This window comes from Trichoplusia ni, chromosome 15 (genome assembly GCF_003590095.1).
Source record: "Trichoplusia ni isolate ovarian cell line Hi5 chromosome 15, tn1, whole genome shotgun sequence".
Taxonomy (NCBI): domain Eukaryota; kingdom Metazoa; phylum Arthropoda; class Insecta; order Lepidoptera; family Noctuidae; genus Trichoplusia; species Trichoplusia ni.
In genome coordinates this window covers 7,235,587-7,248,071 of record NC_039492.1, presented here as the reverse complement: position 1 = coordinate 7,248,071, position 12,485 = coordinate 7,235,587, and the positions used below count along the sequence as shown (strand labels likewise).

The window sequence follows — 12,485 nt, the reverse complement described above, 5'->3', positions numbered from 1 at the left end:
TTTACAGTGCAAATTAAAATTTGACCCTTATACGTGGCAGCCTCACTTTAATTTAAATACTCAAAATACATAAAACGAGATCTTTTGTCGTTGTAAATACCACAATATTTTACTGGATGGTTTTTAGCAACAATGCCCAAATTCGACACGCTAAAAGGAAGACGATCGCAAATTGTCATCCTAGAACGGCCCTTAGGTACTAAAAGCACTATCAGTAGAAGTATGCCACTAGACAAGCATCTAGTACAAAGTGCTTACATTTTATTACTAATTTTACGAGCTAACTATGCAATGTAGTTCACTATCTCGCTGTCATAACGATAATAGCCTTGCTATGCACTTTGAAAGCTTAATTTCGGTTAAGTCAACTTACGGCAACATCAAATAAAACTAATTAGTTCTATTTACCTCAAGCATGCCCCAGATCAAACAAGTGCATTCCTAGTAGTTAGAACGTATTCCGGTGTTAACGCAATTCCGATTAAATTAAGGAAAATGTTTGCTATTTCCTCAATTCAATTGGACTTAGTAATTTAGTAGCACAGTCCGGTAGAAACTCATAACATGCTTGTTAAGCATTTGGGCAATAACTTTTACATTGTCTAGCACCGAAGGAGAGTATTGCAGACTCGAGCGGAGATAATAAATAAATAATGTATTTTTCATGGAAAGGAAAAATATTTATATTATTTTTAGGCGTAAAATCATTTCACAATTTTGCCGAAACAGTCATCGGAAAACAAAATTTATGTGCGTAAGTAAGTATACCCACTTACTTCTAATTTTATGAAACTTTCTGGCTCAGTGAGCAATGAATTCTAGATGCCCTAGGTAATCTATAGCTTCAACGAGTAGAATAGGCTGAAACCTACGCATACCGTTTCGATATCAGAAACCTCTTTTCGAAATTTTAGGGAAAAAACGCTAATTAATTGACTGTTATGATAAGAAAAGTGTATATTTCATAATTTACAGGTAGCTAACAGCAGGAAGTTTACTTAAGATAAGCATTATGTAATAATGACCTATTAAGATTGCATAAGGCCTATTCAAACTTGACCGGCATTTTCTGCCACCGTGAATACCGCGCAAGACTGCTGCCGTTGTGGAAATGAGACAGAGCACTACAAGTCTTTTTCACAACTGCAGTAAGCTAACTTAAGGAGGTGGTAGGTAGATATTTAACTACAGTAGCTAGAGCAATATAGTTGAAAATTGATGATAATGATGATTATTTGTTGTTTTCGGTAATTGACCAAACTCGCGCATTCTATTTCCAAGGGTAGCGAATGCTGTCTTAATGTGAACGTGGCTGTGCAAGAGCAGACCCAAAAAAATCTACCAAAAGTAATTTTCTCTCGCGAACAGTCGCTGGCTTAGTTAGTAGTAAAATTTTATTATTTAAAGAAAACACGTTATTATTGTCAAAGTAGGTATTAAGTATTAATCTACAGCAGACCACAAAGATTATCGTCAATACATTGAAGTCAAATATTATCTTGATTTCGGAACATCCAAATTGTTTTGTAATACGGGTAATAACTGTCATTTAGGATGATTCCAGAATGGACAAAGCTTTATACTTATAATCGAAAGTAGTATGTATAAATAATATCGGTAGGTAACATGTGTTTTATCCCTCATTTGTTAATAACCTTTTACCGATTCCAACCCGAGTATCTCCGGATTTATATCAGGAAAATGGGTACCCGTTACCATCGTGTACTGGTTAGTATGGGTTCCCAATTTTCCCAATGGGTCAGTTGTTATGGTGTACGGGGCCATCATGAAATTGAAATCTGAAATGAGCTTTCTTTAATGTAATTTATTATTTTGAGCAACCTCATTTGTCTTGTACGTACAAATCATATAATTATGTAATTTATTCTGTTATAAATTCTCGGTTTTTCCAAAAAGTCGTCAAACGAGAAGTAACAAAAATGATTTCATTCGTTGTTTTCTTACTTAGGTACCTCTGGAATATATTCTTTCAATCCTTCCTTTAGTCGTTTTTGTCTCCCAAATCTGACCACATCTGGGTGATTCTCCGGCAAAAAGTAACACAAATTGAGAACATCATTATCCTCACCACACTTTTCATACTGCAGATTGCTTGATTTAATATTATTTGTACCTAAGTTTGTAAAGTACTACGACTATTATTAGATGAAGTAAGAATCAAAACATTTTAAGCATCACAATGAAGTGAACCAGTTGGTGAGGATAATGATATGACCTTAACTAGTGTATTTTTTCCGAAGAATCACCCATCTACCCATGCCACCTCGAACCAGCCCATGCGGACACTTATTTACTAAAGTACATAGTTCAGAATACTCTACTAGTGGGATATACCTTCCTAGCGTTAAACCGACAGGTTCATTCGACTCCTGCTAACCGCAAAGGTCGTTTACCCGTCAATCACTCACTAAACAAATGACTTCCGAATAATATATCATTCAGTCTTCGTAAGTACTTTAATTATAGGCGCCTAAATTACTTAGACGATGTTACATATTTCGGGACCTTTTTATCTAAGCTAAAATCTATAAACATTTATCTTTCTGATACAAAAGTCGATCTTTGAGGATAGCTGATGATCAATAAATCATTCTACAAAAATAAATAGCACGTACGGAAATTATTAATCAATATTCGTATCGTGTGGTTAAATATGATCTTGTCAGAAGTCCTTCGAGGACTATTACGGTACCAGTCCGGTACCTTTAGGTACCTAGTGCAACGCAGAATAAGTATCACATATCCTTACGGTTTTCCTCCCTCATTTATATTATTACGACGTTATGCCATCCACTTGGTCACTGAATGTCCCTGCGGACTTGATCACACGACTTTCGTAATTATTTTATCAGAAACCTTGAAAATATATATGGTAAGTTAACAATAATGTAGGGAGGTGATATCAATACGAGGCTGCATAAAACTTGATAAGTAATTTTAGATCAGAATTAGACACTGAATAACAGAAGTAAGTTTGAATCGCGACTGAGGTAATTGATGACTAATGAAAATACATGCCGACACAAAATATGTACAACGTATAACTAACGTAACAAAAATTCGTTTCAGTGAACGTAGTAATATCAACACAATAAAACATCGATCGAAATCAACGTGACCTTGAGATAATGCTACTCATTCCTGCAAATCGATTATCTATAGTTAAAGAGAATCGAATAGGAAATATAGTAGAGATGATCACAGCTTGTCGAATCAACAGTGCAGCGGGCTGTTAAGATACATTTCAAGAAAAGTAGTCGCTGGTTGTGTACCAACGCTGACTTTTAATGTGTTTAGTTGATAACCGCCAGCCGCGCGCGACGCATGTGCCTGCGCGCATCTCGTACGACCACCTACACTCGTACGCGCACACCCTCTTATCACACACCAGTTTAGTTCGTTCCCATTGTGCATCTTCTCGGAGTGGTGTCAATGCCGACCAAAAGTTATAAAGTGGAATCAAGAATACATTGGTAACCTCTCTCGCGACAGCCATTAGCTGACAGCCGAAGGGAGCCGGTCCATATATCACAAGAAATTGTGATTACAATTGACTCAAGGTATATCAAATAACCATCTATTCTCTATTATTTACATAAATACATTATGTATTGGAGACAAGGGACGAGTGCATTGCTCGAATATGGATGCGAATAAGTTGATAAGTATGGATTTATGCGACTATGGATGCGTAAGTCGACACTCGAAATTTCATGAGTATCAAGAATCTTCTTACAATAACAAACGTGCTTACCAACAAAAGTAATAAAGTAAGATGAGTATCGCTTCGGTTCGAAGTTTATTCTTTAAACATTAGTTGTTTCTGGTCTCACAACATCGTCATTACCGCAAAAAAGTATGCGCTAGGTAGTTCCCGCCGCACCGCGCACCGCCGAGCGCCACATTGTTGTTTTTAACGTAAATTGTACTTCTTTATTCACACTTGTTTTCCTAATTTCCTTCTGATTGTGTCTGAGCTACGAGTGAGTTATATCCGTAACTAGTTGCTTTTTTTAATTTACTATAGCTATGTTTTCCTTCGAGGTAACAATCTGTTTGTCCGATTAATCTGTTTCTTTTGTCAAACGTGCAAACATTACTGACTTCGGCTGTAATAAAACAAGACACAAATACAACAAGTAGTGATATAAGTTTATTAAAAGCCCATACTATGAAGTCACTCTGCATACAACAACCATCGTTTAATGATCATAATCTCCTCTTAAACACTAGTCTTACGAATACTTTGAGAATTGTTCTTTAATTTCATCCATAAATCAAAGTAATCTTCACAAACATTATGTTAGCGGTAATCTCAGAAGCGCGATTATACAAAGATTACGAGAATTACGAAATTAACTCGGTTTTAAAGAGTTTAGTAATCTCATTATTCAAAAGAAAGAGATTTGACGCAGAAATATTCTCACCTGGAACTGTTCAACTTATTTTACTGAAGTATTTACAGCTAGTTAAAGGTTTAATGTTACTCTAACATATGGGATCATAACATCTGAATGATCCTTTAAACTTTAGAATGGAACAATATTCCAAATGCTAATTAAATTGAGCACGGTTTACTCACGCGTATTTATCAGCGGGATTGTCAGCAACTAGTCGAGCGATCTTGATGAATACGCGTGACTAAACTGTTATCAAATAATTTTGTCTGTCTCACATTAGTTATTATAATAATTCCAAATTTAGTACTATTCCATTCTCAATACGATTGCTAAGGGTACGTTGCCCACCGGTACCAAGCATACGTCACTTTTCATAATTAGATTGTCGCGACTGCTATAATTATAAGCATTTTTGTTGAATCACGAATTCATAAAATCACACAACGACAAAATTAGTACATGCCTGTGAAATTATTCAGATTTTATTTACTTAGTTCGGATATGTGGAATGATTAAGTTTAATCTAGGTGTCGCAAAATGTGAACTAAAATAGATGGCTGACCTTGTGTGTGACTGTCATGTTTATGGAAAGAGGTATAAATATTTGTGACGTGATCATATAAAATAAATAAAAAATATTAATGTTTGTCGCTACCACCGTTAGAAAAACTTTTGGCGCGATTCGGCTTTTTTGTTCATAAAATGTTGATTCAAATAACTTCTGGGTCAATATAAATGATATAAAAAGACACGATTATTACTTCTTGAAACAAGTGGAGTACAAGACACATCGATTTTATCATCTGTAATAAATAAACAGTATAACAAAACTCTTTAAGATTGATTAAATACATTATGTATGAAAAGAAAAATAGAGATCTGTAAATTTCTTTTATTTATTACGATTCTAAACTCACCTCGAAAGAGCTCGCGAAAGCTATGAAAACAACCTTCAGGGAATGAATGGAAAATGTAGGACAACTTGTAAAAACATTACATTACAATATTATTATTTAAAAGTTACTGTATCAATGCATGGTGATATATATTAGTTGTTTTAAGATCTTTTAAATACGTAAACTAAGTAACTACTAATACATAAACCTTTTTTTTAAACCTTTGCGACGGAAGTCATTTTTAATTTGCAATTATTAGGTCCTATTGTTAACGGTTTAAAAAACGAAATATGTTCGACCTGAAAAATAAATACTTTCATGCTTAGGCTAGGCATTGTTTCCAAGGTCAGATTCACAGAACCAAAAATAAATGTTCTTCGTACTACATACAATATTCATACACACAAATAAATGTTACCGATATACGACTCCGAATCAAACATCCTCATATAATTAAAGAAGCATAAATCTTAATTCAAAACTACGTCATCAACACTTTATAATATAGTTATAAAATAAAGGTCAATAAAACTTCTGAGACAACCATAAAATTGTAGTGCAGGTAAAATAAATAAACCTGTTATTGTAAGATTACTACCTAGAATAAAAAGCTTATTAATGGCAGAGTATGAAAACCGTCAAGTGCGAGTCGGCCTCACGACACAGTGGGTTTCGTACAAAACACATAAATTGTAAACATTTCAATTGTTTAGCTTTTACTATTCATTAGATGATTACTGTTGGTCGCAATAATAGGGTTCCGTTTTACCATTTGGGCATGGAAGCCTAAAAATATTATTTTCGTACAATAAAAATAAACCTGTACCAAGAGTGCAAATAAATAGAATCACGAAGCAACCGTGGTTCTTTTGAGTAAGAAATTTATTGACTCGAGTACACAAAATACTTTTGACATTACTGGCATAAGATTATCCGAATTGAGACCGACAAACGTTTTTTTTTTTTTATGACCTTTGTCAAGATTAGATTTGTTGGGCAGATAACAATCATGTTTGTATAAGTATACAACCTTCGTTATTGCCACCTTTTTTGTTTTCAGAGAACCTGTAACCACCTCTTATTAGATAGTAGTTGTTCAGAGAGACACTGCTTTACACCAACTGAATTATCAAAAACCAGGTGGTAGTAGGCATTTGCTCACGGTTTGCTAAAACCAAAAAAAAAATATAAATGCCGATATGATAGCGTCATTATCCAATTTGATGGTTTCCACATTTTTGAGATCAGCTTCTAGTATACATAATGAAGTACCAGTGTTTTACAAAGTGCGACTGCCTATTTAACTTCCTCAACCCAGTTACCTAAGCAACACAATACCGTTACGCAAGTCTGGCTGCTTGAATTTCTAGCTTCTACCCATAACGACTGTAAAAGATGTTATAACAACCCGGAGCCACAACTCAATCAACTTGCCGACAAGATTCTCGAGTATAAAGTAACGATGAGGAAATAGGAACCTGTTAAATAATATCTTCTTTGCAGTGAACTGTAATTTACAATGCTTTTTAAACAAGGGTGGAAACTTTAGAAATACACATGAATTTCGAGTACACATCATTCACAGGCAGACAAAATCGACGCGGTATTAACCTGATTCTCACCCATGAGCCGCCATTTTCTCCCCTCATTGTAAAAAGCACGCACGCAAACACCTTGTTACACCACAGTTCAAACAAACTCGTAATTGAATTGTATTTGGATTTACAAACAACTTGTGTACTTGAATGTTATGCGTGAAAATGTTTCCCATTTTAACTTGGTCTTTGCATTATAAATACAGTGAAAAGGAGCAGAAACTAAACAAGGATTTTATAGGATTTTTACAATAAATTGGTCATCGTAATTAGGGCTATTTAAAACTAAAATTTAGGGTATTTTAGCTTAAATGGGATATTTAATCAAACGAAATGCTATTTCCTGTCGTAATTTTGTCCGTTTCCTATTGACACTAACGATTGTAGAGTTGCCAACCTAAACTATTGCTTATTCTTTGTGACACTGATATTAGCACGCCCTAAATATTGCTTCATCATTGTACTGATATTAGCAGCCCTAAAATGTCCCACTGTCAGGCAAACGGTTTCCATATATGTATAGAAGAGGTTTGGGCATTGATTACGGACTGCGGTTGTCAATTTTAGAGTGTAACGTTTTTTATTGTTTCACCATTTAAATATTCTTATAAGTTTATAATAAACTTTTCATTTTCATTTCGTCGCTTTTCATTTTGATGTCCCAAGAACCGACCGTTAATTCATTCGCGATTTATTGAGTTAAAAACGTTTGTGAGTAGAACACAGACTCTGGTTCAAGTTCAACAGCAATTCGAACATATACTTAGTTGGTTATAGTTTAAAGCTAGTTTAGCGAAATAACTTAGTTCGTTTGTTGATCATACATAGTAACTCTCTAGTGCGTTAACTTAACTTTCCTTGTGTACTAACCTCGATAGTTTGCCGCTTTAGAATCCCAATTTGTCAGTCAAGTTTTTGTTGCAAAGACAATTCTTCGGCCCAAAAAGATTCCGATCCTCAGATTAAATAAATTAACATAAAAACGCAGTCTATCTCACAGTTTAATTACGTCCTAAGTTAAACAATGTGATAACCAGATTGCTCTAATCTGATTCAACTATGTCGATGTTTGTTTTAAATTAAGAAAAATGTTTGGCTCAATAAACACAGTAGATATTAGAGAAATCATTTTACTATCGATTACTCGAATCTTGCTATTCAATATACTCCGATTAAGGTAATAGAACACAACATTTAATTTAAGACGTTCCTAAGCGGCTGAAGTTTGATATAACTTTAGTTAATTAGACCCGCCAAGTCCCAGAAGTCCTATCCTGACTGTCCCAATACAAACACCTGAAATTGGAAATTCGAACACGTCAATAAACCAAATTGAACTGCAGAAACTAAACATTCTAGTTATTATATTCATATGACTAATATTTAAAGAACTTGGAACAATATTTTTTTCGTATTTGAAATCATGCGTCAAACTTTTAATTCACGGGACTCTGACGTAGCTTAACACACCCTTAAAAAAGGTTTATTCGTTTCCTTACATTGTTTCCTCTCACCGACTTTAGCAAGTGATAAGGTACTTTGTAATACTCACATGAATTAAAAAAGACATTAACGTGAATGAATTTCATCTTATGACCATTTTCTAACAGTGAACTAACATACTTATTATGTACGTAAGAGAATTCAAACTTAGAACCCAACAGAGATGGCAATATTTTATGCTCTCCTCTTCTCTATCTTAAAAAGCAATTACTTTTATCATTTTGGTGGTTACTCCGTTAGATCTGCCTAGTTCAAGAACTAGTCAGTTGGAATACTTTTGATTATACATAGGTAAGTCTAATTCAATTCAATTACTCTTAATTTTCTCTCTCAGATCATCTGAGAGGGAAAAGAATCTGGAACTATCAAGTTTCACGTTTTTTGTCGATCTTAAAAATCAAAAAACTTACCTCATTCAAAATTCTGTCATTCATAATTTACGTCAATCAACAATCTTTTCAGATCGGCTAACGATTTTTTAACGCCTAATTAGCTAAAAAGGCGACCTGTCTTCGTCACTTAATCCTGTGAGCTGACATTTACGACAACCACAGGAATGGATGGCCCTCGGTATTAAAACGACAGAGATAGAAAAATTAATTCCAAAAGTCATGAGAACTAAAATGTTCAATAAGTGGAACTAAAGTGTTTAGTGTAGTGATTTTGATATTTCTGCAGTTCTGCAGACATCAATTTTTGAAAAACTCAGGTTCCTGCTAGAGTACCTTTCTGTGACACTTGATGTTATTCTGCCACGCAGTCTCTTTTACTTATTTAAACAATATATTTGGACAATTAAACTAAACTATACTTTTATTTTATTTCCATCTTCCTAGATTTTATTTAACATATACATATACTTATTGTTTAAGCGTAAAGAAATCCGTATTATGTTAGTTCATGGTCATAATTAATCATAGTTAAGGCAATACTTATCGTTAATGACCTCAAGCATCCGAATCCCTCACTTATTCTGTGGATTCATCATTTGTGTTAATCGCAGATCACTCAGAGTGTATGTTATATACATACAAGAAAATATATAGGAACGAAGTTTTACTTCCAAACACAAGTTAAAATTTTATTTCAATCATAAATTATAATCCGTCAGATAGATAAGCAAAAATTGTTAGACACATTTTTTTGGAAAAAACTGCTTTTAACTTTAAGAGAGGGGCTTGTGACGTACACGCCATTGTATTATTTATGAACAGATATGACGTCACGCGTAAATTCTACTGTAATTTCAGAAATTTATGTCCGTAGCACAAAAGAAAAAGTACGTATTAGGTACTATTACCTATTATTCATTTAAAAACATGACGGACATTGAGAAAAAAAACCTGTCATTCCAAAGAAGTGAAATAAAGAGATTATTGGAAAATGTATATTTATTTACTAGTTCGTAGAACCAGCATAAATTTATTAAAAGGACAGCATCGTAAAATCGGGGATATTCGAGCTTCGTCCCTATAGTAACTTCAATTTATATATAATCCTCGTATAAATGCGGAACCATCGCTGATCCGCCGCTGTGATTGTTGGCTCCAGATAGCCAAGAAACAAAAACAAATCCGAATAGTTGAATATATTTGAAAAAAGGTGATATAAAAACGCTTGACACCCATACGGCTTTATTTAAATAAATTAAAGCTACTGAATATATGGTTATTAGTTACGTACGGTATTTTACATTTTAGATGTAGGAACAAATTTGTGTTTTGTTCCGTCTACCGTCAGACTGTGGTTTTGTATTCTCGCACAAGTAATGATATGCCACTAATGTTTGGGTTTCTAAAGCCGGTGTAATTGTTTTAGAAGGAGTTGAAAGATTAAATACATTTTTATTAAAAACGAATGATATACGGCCGTAGAAAAATTCTGTAGGTTTTTTCTTATACCAACAACGCTGTTGGTCACTTTTTAAGAGAGAGCAATGCTTTTAATTTTTAACTAACCGTTCATGTACAAGTCGGACTCGCGACATTGAGGATTTAGTACAAACAGGCTAAATAAAAATAAATCGGTTCAGTTAAAAATAAATTAAAGGTTAAATGACAGACAAAAATATATTTTACACAAATTATACTTATTAATTTTGCTCTTGAGAACTAACCCTAAAAATTATACCTTCTTTTAACACACGAGAAAACAATAAACCCTTTTTTTGGGCAGTCTGTAAAAACAAGTCTGTGTTTTCACATTTCAGACTCAGACACCTAACATTACAGATTGTTAACCTTATTATAAAAATTACAAATAATTTTGGAGAGACGTCCATTATTATGTCTAGTGTTACTTTTAAAACCACAGACCTCTTTTCTCAGGGTAAAATATAGTTTTAGACAAAATTGCAGCAAAATTTAATTGCTCCATTCATTGATGGCAGTTTTTATTAAGATTAATATACAATACGACATAATTACCCTTGTTACTGGAAAACGGGTGAACCGGTTTTTTGTGACTAATGCATATTTCAGCCTTGAACGTATGTACTGAGAAAACATAACAATGAATATGTAAACACCCTATACCAAACAATATCATACAGAATTCAGTGATAAACTCAATTCTTTCTTAGTTTAAATTTTAAACTGATGCTTGAACTTGTTAAGCAATATTTATTATGGTTCCGGTATTTTTTCTACTGATTTACTGTAGCAAGCAACAACTCAAAACAACACGCTTATGAAAAGGCGGTTCGTTTAATCTTTTTAATTTGACTATACTCCACTTTGTGAAATTATAAAGAAGGTACGAACTCGAACGGTGCCAATGTTAATATTTGATTTTTTTTGTGACACAACAAATCAGTTTGAGCCCACATTTAAATCCTCTGGCCGAACGGTAATGATACGTTGCAAATCAAATTGAAAACTCAATATTCAGAACTCCGTTTACCCAAATTCTAAAACAACTTTTTGTAAAGGATTTGATAATAAAATATCTACATATTCCATTCCGTTACAAATACGCAATTTTCTTTTATTTACGTTACAAATAACATTGTTTTATTCTAAGTTTAAATTAACGAGATTTTTTATTCAGCTTTATTTTTAATTAAATTTAACTTCGTCGAATATTAACTCATCTGTTTGACGTAGACAGTAAAACAAAACGAACAAGGGTTACTTTTTGGAAAATTAATTTTATTTACATTTTAATTAACACAATGAAACTTGAGTGGCTTTATCCAATATCCCCGTTACAAATTAACATGGATACATGTGGGTATTTAATATACGCTCCTAACAAATGGGACCTCATTTATTAACATATAATTAGATCCTTCATGTAATGTCACAATGCTTCGGCAAAAACCATTATTTTATGTTTGACAAAGAAATTCAAAAGGCATTAACACTTGTAGGAAGAAATTGTTTATGTAAGAGCCAGGACCCAGGAGGAGGAAATGAAATTACTCATCTTTCTACTAGAGTATAGCAAACTTCTGTAATTTAATTAAAGTATTACAAAGTTTAAATGAAATTTGTCAAAAGACATTAACAATACCACATAAACGACATCGTTGCAGGCTCAGGCTTAGCCAAAATTGGCAGAATAAAGTTATACCTTTGCTTCGAATATGATATAATTCCGTAAAAAAGCTATTAATATTTATTCAATTCGTATCGACGGCTAATTTATCAAAAACTTTTTACAAAATAAATTTTGAACTATCCACCAAATATCGTACATTGGGATTTTTTATTCACCGGCCCTAGAGAACGTAGAGCTCGAAATCAATTAGATTGTATTTGTATATTTTTCAAACACATTTATTTATTCCCATTATTATTAAGTCCTGAAGACATAATTATCATTTCAGACTGTATACAATGTTTCAAAAACGTGTTTATTAAAAAGTCTCGTGAAAAATAAGAAATGTAAATTTAAGAATAGATATTAAAAGCTCAAATCAAAAAACAAGGAACAGTACAGCTAAAATATTCATAATCCGTGGAATTATTGGCAGAATGGGAAGCGTGGTTCGGAATTTCGGACCAAGGCGTGAGCAATTTCATCGCCGTTTGTTATTTTATTTAAGTAATTAAATTAGGTAAGCGTCC

At 33.4% G+C, this 12,485-nt stretch overlaps 1 protein-coding gene across 1 annotated transcript in view; it reads left to right on the top strand.

The window, feature by feature from the left end:
• Window positions 1–2,970: 2,970 nt before the first annotated feature.
• Window positions 2,971–12,485, top strand: part of LOC113501255 (bcl-2-related ovarian killer protein homolog A-like) — a 33,578-nt gene continuing 24,063 nt past the window's right edge. Inside the window, exon 1 of the mRNA XM_026882337.1 lies at window positions 2,971–3,581. The gene's annotated coding sequence lies outside the window, so the exon portion shown is untranslated. The remainder of the gene's footprint in view (window positions 3,582–12,485) is intronic.